The sequence below is a fragment of the Silurus aristotelis genome (genome assembly GCF_946808225.1).
Source record: "Silurus aristotelis genome assembly, chromosome: 11".
NCBI classification, from domain to species: Eukaryota; Metazoa; Chordata; class Actinopteri; order Siluriformes; family Siluridae; genus Silurus; species Silurus aristotelis.
In genome coordinates, this window is record NC_139584.1 from 4400957 (window position 1) to 4409123 (window position 8167).

The 8167-nt window shown below is 42.0% G+C and overlaps 1 protein-coding gene across 4 annotated transcripts in view; it reads right to left on the reverse strand.

Moving 5' to 3' along the window:
• The window catches only part of slc35a3a (solute carrier family 35 member A3a), a 22341-nt gene extending 14174 nt beyond the window's left edge, over positions 1–8167 (reverse strand). Inside the window, exon 1 of one of the 4 annotated variants that reach the window (XM_083555052.1) lies at positions 7795–8167. The gene's annotated coding sequence lies outside the window, so the exon portion shown is untranslated. Of the gene's footprint in view, positions 1–2340; positions 2366–2426; positions 2523–7794 lie in introns of those variants that run through there. The other 3 variants (XM_083555053.1, XM_083555055.1, XM_083555054.1) reach the window with 3 other exon arrangements.

Sequence of the window (8167 nt, forward strand, 5' to 3'; positions counted from 1 at the left end):
CTAGATTCTGTAGTGTGCTTGTGGAGATTCAGGTATAAAGGTCTAGGGGGAGGTCTAGGGGGAGGTCTAGGGGGAGGTCTAGGGGGAGGTGGCCTGGGGTGCAGTCAGCATTAAAAATTCATCCCAAATGTGTTCAATAGTTTTGGAGCTCTATAGCAGAAAATCTTCCAATCCAACCCATGTAAAGCATATGTTCATGGAGCTGGCTTTGTGCACAGGAGCACTGACATGCTGGAACAGGTTTGGGTCTCCTAGTTCAAGGAGAAAATGTAATGCTACTGAAGCTATTCTTTACAAGTATATGGCTGGGAATGTCAGTATCCCTGACACACATTTCTGAGAATATCATGAACACTAAGTAAAATATCGAAAGAAAGTTAACCAGATTTGCTTCAAAATGCTCAAATATTTCAACACATGACCCAGTTTATTAATTGTTTTATCGTCACTGAGCACCGAAGACTTAAAATACTGCTGATCCATTTCCTCTCTGTACTGGAAGGAGGCTGTAGGAGACCAGAGGAATTTTTTAAAACCTAACTGAATCTTTTCTTTTGTCCGTTTTAGCATTTACCTCTCAGCTAATCGAGTTACAACCTCAAAATAAAGTGACTAACGTGTCACATGATCTCAATATAAATAAACTTGTTCCTTGAGGGCTAAAGATTCTGGGAAACTTATGAGTTTGGTTACAAAAACATAGCTTTTGAACGTCCCACAGAAAGACCTAGGTCAAGTGGTTTTACTGTAATTTGAACCGTACACAGCTGGTACACAGTGCAAAGAAACAACATTCCCTCAGGCTTTCCTGATTTTGGAGCTGGTGTGGAGGGACCAGGTGTAGTTCTCCACCAGGTGAAACTTAAGGAATTTGATGCCTGTAATGATCTAGGAGAAACATTTTTATGTTGAGAAAGAAAGTGGCTGCTTTGTGCTCTTCTGAATTCAACAAGAATCACTTTTTCGTGCACGTTTAAAGAGATGGATTATTGTTTTTCCACCAGTCCGTCAGCCTCGAAACCTCAATCTTGATTGAAAACTTGATGTGATTGAAGTCGTGAGGGAACAGCAGCAGACCAAGCACACAGCCCTGAGGGACCCCAGTGCTCAGTGTGCAGGTGGTGGTGTAGAGATGCAGATCCTGAGCCATGCTGGTTACATGAATTTAGGGCTGAAACAATTCCTCGAGTAACTCGAATATAAAAATGCATCGAGTCAAATTCGCTTTGTTTAGTTAATTTAAATCACACACGGAGCACTGTCTTTCCCAACGGACTATAATTACTAACGCACCGCCCGCTAAACTGTGGACAGGGAGACATTACAGAAGCCCTTTTCCGCCACGTTAAACAAAAATCGGGCAGCCGGAATGAAGCAGAGAAGGTTCGTTCATACACAAACAGCTTCAAACTTCAGGCCCACAACATGGTTACCGGTGGATGCACCAAAGATTTGGGATATCTATGAGAAAAAAAAGTCGGAATTGCGTGAAACAAAGTCGGAATTGCATGAAACAAAGTCGAGAGAAAATTCCGGAATTAGGCAAACTTTATTTTTTTTATATGGCAGAAACACGCTGCAGAATGAAAAATGAAGGAACGGGCTGAAAACAGCGAGGGGCGAGGAAAAGATTTGCGCCAAAGGAAACGACAAAGTTTCCAAAGTTTGGGATCATTTCGAACAAACAAAGAAAACACCGCACAGTGCATTTACCGTTTTTAAAACAATTTCAGCAATAAAATTTACATTTTTCTGAAAAGGAAGAGCAGCCAAGAGCAACTCTGATAGTGCTGGTGAGATCCACAGATCAGATAGTATCTAGCACTAATAGAGAAAAAATCTACATGCCAGAAGACTTGGAGACATGTGAGAAAAGGTGCTCGAGGTCAAAGTGTGATGTCCAGTAGAATCCCAGCATGCCTGCTGTGAAGCATGGTGGTGGGAGCAAGAATACTTTTCATCAGCAGGAACTAAAGAATCAGGCAGGCTTCAGCACAAGATGGATAAATCCCAAACCACAGGACGAACCAGGAAATCTCTAGAGTGATACAAAACACGAGAACTGAGCATGTCTGAAATAGTCGTTTCCTCAAAACCGTACTTCAAAAGTGATCTCCGTCCAAGTTTGAAGCTTTTTTTATTCATTAATCTTCATATCAAATTGAATTAATGGTCAAGGATTCATAATTTGCAAATATTGTTCAGCCTATAGACTAAACAAAATGTCAAAAAACACACACACACACACACACACACACACACACACACACACACACACACACACACACACATCTGTAGAACAACCCTTTAAATTCCGTGTGTACGAAAAGAAGGAAATACCTGCTAACTTAATGGTAATCTCCGATTTAATGCTCCGCAGCACACGAACACTCAAATTTTCCCTCGTTCCGAATATCTGGTTTTACCTTATGACCCCTTCACCAAGACTGAGCCTTAGAATGACATGGTCTGGAGAAAAAAACAAATCAAACAGGTAAAAATTTGAAACCCAAGACTTTGATACCGTTTTCTTTTTTCCTCTGAGGCCGTGTAGAAAGAGGACACAGAGATCATGTGGCAGGATGTTAATCCTCTCACTGACCGCACCTTCTCCTGATACACAGAACTATACAATAGGTGACTCTTGATCTAATAAAAAAAGGTTGACAGAAACCTTGTTCTCCCGTGTTTGCACTGAGAAGACATTTGTTTGAAGAAGGAAATGTGTAAACAATCTCCCACACACACACAATCATATATGCACAAAAGCACACACAAAAGTACCACATAAGCACACACACACACACACCTTCTACAGGTATTCAACCAGGCTGTGAGTTATTAAGTTCACATTGAGCGACATGAAACAAAATCCGCTTAACTTCACATGAGACAGAGAAGTGAAGTTAAAGAAAAGTGAAAAAGAAGGAAACACTAAATTTGTTCAGTGACTTGCTCCAGGGTCCTAGTGCCTGCCTGTGAACAGAGAGCCAGGACAGGGGTGGGCAATTCTTGTTTTTTTACAAGGGGCCACTTGAGAAACCGAGCTGTTGTGGAGGGCTGAACCAATAGACTGAAAAGAATTCTGCTCAACATTAATTGTGATAAAAGTATTTGCGCCCTTCTTGTTTCTGGATTTTTTTGCATGTCACAGTTAAAAGATTTCAATGAAGCTCATCAATATCGAGTTTGGCGGGTTTTTTATTTAACCACCCAATTGTGCTGCGAATCAGGCCTATTATTAGGCAGACGCCTCCGACACACCAAAACACGCGTGTACGTTCTGGGCTTGCTTGTGAGAACAGAACCCTCCCATACCAGCAGGTGGCAGAAGTTTGTATTCAGGATCCGAACAGGGAAACGTTACTGTGTTTACACCTGCCAGGATCATTAACAGATTTGTGTCACTTGTTTCAAATCATGTCTGCTAAAGTGCAAAGACAAGAGCAAGAATCACAAAATTGTTGTCCTCATTCGCTGAGCGGAACAACCAATCGGTGTTCTCTTCCCTGGCGATGAGCTCCGTCTCTGATTCATGCAGAATCAGCGGATAAAAACAGATGACGTGTTGCAAACTGAGCCAACGATGTGGAAAAATATGATTTAATCTGCATTTAATCCAATTTAATCTGTATAATCGCGTATAGTCCGTATTGCATTGTATAGTCTAAACCAGGGGTCATTAACCTTTTTGAAACAGAGCTACTTCTTGGGTACAGATTAATGTGAAGGGCTACCAGTTTGATACACACTTCTGAAATAACAAATTTGCTCAATTTACCTTTAATTATATGCTATTAATAATAATTAATGATATTCATCTATATCTATTAATCTATATTTTAATATTGTCATTTTTAAATTCACACCGATGCAAGTATGATGTTGTCAAGGAACCACCAGCCACGCCTTTCTCCAAGGCTCTAACTGTCACTCAGCCTGTTCCTGCTTTTATCACCTACACCTGTTCCCAATTACCTTTCCCCTTTAGAAGCTCCCGATTCCACCTCACTCACGGTCAGATCCCCTCGTTGCCATGAGAGATCTACCAAACTGCCTACCACTAGTATTCCCCATACTTCCATGCTCCTGGCTCCACTTCGGAGGAAGCGCTCAAGATAGGTTTGCCTTTAATGGTTCACACTGGCGATCATCCCTGGACTACCCGCATTACGGATCCTACACGCAGTATGGTTTATACCCGCTCTCCGGTTCGTACTTCTCCTCAAGCCTCTGCCTTGTATATGTTCAAACAAAATAAAGACAAGGTGTTAATCCATACCCTGGTTTCAGACTCGGTCTATCTGTGACAGATTTAAAAAAGAAAAAACTTTAAAAATTTGCACGATTTACCAGTGAGCTGGAGCTATGGTGAACTATTTTTAGAAAAGGCCTGCGGGTGACTCATGTGGTCCTTGCGGGCAACTCGTGGTACTCGCGGGCACCATGTTAGTGACCCCTGGTCTAAACTAAATGTGCAGTGTTGTTCTACATGTCTGTATTTTTTGAGAGTCGGAACAGATGGAACCAAATTCCGTCTGTGTGTCAACACACTTGGCCAATAAACCTGATCCTAAAAAAAACTAAATTGGTGTGTCCCGGGCTTTAAGTTCTTATCCTTCGTTTTGAAGCTAACCTAATGTATTTCATTGGTTAAATATGATGCTACTTTTGGACAGGGAATGAAAACACTCGGACTGAGAATGAGTATAAAGCACCTCTACCATACTGTAACATCTCCTTCCTAAGATATTTCATGGGTGTGGACTTTTAGTGACAGCACCAACAGGTTTACATTAAGGCTCTTGTTCTGACAAGTTTTTTCATTCATTTACGGAAGGAGTCTCCGGTACCAAAAGGTGACGCATTGCCATTTTCCAGCATTTTTAGAAATCTTTGTGCTGAAGGATTTATCGCCGCTAAGACATATGGTAGAAGAAGCAGCGACTAATCCACTAATCCGGATCAGTTGGAATGCGCCGTTTCCGTCTGAAGGCGAAGTCTTTTTTTCGATCGTTTCCCAAACGTTGTTCATCCACAGTAAAACATCTGAAAACGCTTCGTGTCCCCGTTTTTTTACGCTTTCATTTCGAGCCACGTTCTTTCGAAAGAGGCGACTGAAAACGGCGCCCCAGTGTGGACGGACGGGCAAAACGGAGAGAGAGAAGAAAAAAAAGTGCGTTTGGTGTGGAAATGGAATCAAATAAAAACTTTACAAATGATGTGCTGTTACTGGAAATGAAATCATCCCTCATGGACACAGAATCCCCTCTTCACCGCACCGCACTCCACATGTCCTACTCCTAACACAAGAACCTAACGCTAAGGCCACACGCTGCCTCGGAAAGCCGTGAGAATTTGACCCGAACGTGATTGAATACTTTGTGGTGTGATGAAAGCTGGTGGTTTGTGTGGAATTTACTGAAGAAGACCTTCCTGGCAGCAGAGATGAGTTACACCCTTTACCAAAAGTCACTCAACTGGTTTCCTGTCACCCTGAAGGCTTTACAAACAGCTCCGAGATCTAATAGCATGTAATCTACAGAACATACCACACTTCACACCGACGTCAGAGCCACCAAGCAGAACATTTCTACTAAAAGTACAGACCGTAGTTTTTTTGGTTTTTTTTCCATATTGGGGATACGTCATGCCTGGTACCTTCTGGCTCTTCCTTATTTGTTGTGGTCCATCCATGTTTCTTGCTCTCCATCTCACCCTTTTTGAGCTACTTCTTCCTAAGGTACCCATGATCCTGTCCTGTTCGTCTTTCCAGACTTCCGTGTTTCATCCTGAAGGACTGACTTCTATTCTTTTCAACAGGAAACCCCTCTCTCCAGCTGAGGATGTTCTCAACAAGATCCACGAGGCTACTATGGACCATGGACATGGATTTGGATTGTAATTTTCACTGATGGAACTATAATGAATGGACATTCGGTGTGACCCAGAGTCCGGTTCCTCTGAAGGTTTCTTCCTTATTTCAAAGGAGTTTTTCCCTCCCCACCTTCAGCACTGAATTCCTGATGTTTAAATTGTATATATTTCTTAATAATTATATACATTGTACTCTATTTTATTCTGAAAAAGCTGCTGTGTGACAATTTGGATGATATGCAGATGTTCCTCAAAATAAACAAACCACTCCAAAAATGTGATAATTCAAGAAGCTGTAACTGTAGTTCTGGATGAAAGCATCTGAAAAACAGATGGGAATGTTTTAAACGCACAACAGATGCGCTGTAAACCCGTTCGATCGGCACCGACCAATCAAATCTGGCGAATATCGGACACGCAAAATCCGATCCGTGATCAGAAAGTCAGAGCAGTGTTTCATAACTAATACAGTCGAGCTTATTTTGCTAACTTCCTGTCTCGCTCTTACAAGCAGAACGCAGTTTGAGGTTCTACTGACACTCGTCCTGACTCACGACGTCTCACTGTTTCCTTTTCATTTCAGTTAAACACTGGATGTCGCAAATACAGGAAATGGTTCAGTCGCCACGTTTACCAACTTCTTGTTTTCTTCTCTTTCTTTACAATAATACAAAAAGAAAGAGAAAAGAATTGCAACAAAATACAAACCATCTGTCATCCTGTATAATATTTATAGGTTACTCATTTCTGCTATTTACATCCCTCCAATGAAGCAAATGCATAAATGCCGTTCCACATACACACGTTTAATTCTAATATACGTTTTATTTTATTCCTCAATTTTTAATTCTTCATCACTTGGTTTCTCCGAACACTCTAAGAACTTCTTCTTGCCAAAGTTGTTCTTCACTAGTTTTCTTTCTGGTGATGAAGTTCATCCCAAAGCAGTTGAATAGGATTTAGGTGCTGTGACTGGGCAGGACATTCCACCATGGATATCGCTCCAGACGACAGTTTGCTCTCTAAATAACATTACCCGAGCTCGGACGTACGCTTCGACACGTTTTCTTGTTGTATGGTGAAGGTGCATCCAATAAACCGTGGTCCAGACGGAATTCCACTGGGTATAAATGATGAAGTATGGAATTGGAGTCATGATGGATCGGGATTCTATTTCTGCTCCGAAACGACCTCGAACCATTCAAACATCTGATCACATCTTCTCTTTATCTTCCATATGTTCTACTGAGAGAAAAAGTTCAGCCTTCTACAGAACTTTCTTCCAGACTTTCACTGTGTCTGGTTGATGCCTTTGACCGAGTTTGTTGCATAGAAACAGAAGAACCTGCGTGACAACACAAAATTCTTCACTGCATGTCGGAATGTTTATGGATCTATATGACACGTGAACATTGCAATGCGATGCATGGGGTGGGGCGTGTCTGCACTTCATCCACCTCTGAGCTGAGAGACGAGAAGCTGTGACGTGAAAACACGTTTCCGTGCAAGTTCCTCTACATGAAACGGAAAACAAGTTGTCAAAAGATCAAAACAATTCAATCGAATTAGTTATTCGTGGTCACGCAGGACAAACGAATGAATGAACTCAGACTGTGACGTCACGCAGACGCCAAATCAACCGTTCACCGCAGGAGCTTTGATGATGTTCCTCAAACGCACAACACGCAGATTGTTTTCTCGGTCACGTGATCACGCAGTTCGTCTGATAGGACCGCGGGAAATGCTTGACGTATCTGAAGAACACGCGTGAAAGTGACACGTCCTGAAGACTCTGAGCTTCATGAAGATCTCAGAAGCATGTAAAGATGTTGGGTGCAGATGAGAAATTAATGAAAGGAGGTGGAAACGCTTGTATTTCTCTCTCTTTTTTATATTGTGTGTATTAGAGAAACTCACCCACAGAGGAGGGAAGACTTGACTGATGATTCAGGACGAGAAGATGAGAAAGCCCAGGTGTCCTCCTGACTCCAGAGAATGAATGAATGAATGGATGGATGGATGGATGAGTGAGTGAGTGAAGGCTAAGTGTGTTAAGCTGAGGTTTGAATCTCTTTCCGTCTGCTCCAGGTTGATGTGTTGCTCAGGCTCATGTAAAGCTCATTTCCTGCCACCTCCATTTCCCTCTATTTTCTGTTTAAAGTTCACTTCCTGTTTGAATCCGAAATAAAGGCTGAACCCTGCACTTTTCTGTACCTTAACAAGTCTGTGTGTGTGTGTGTGTGTGTAAGAGACTTCCTGGTGTTTTTCCATTCGTGCGCATTCCAGCTCA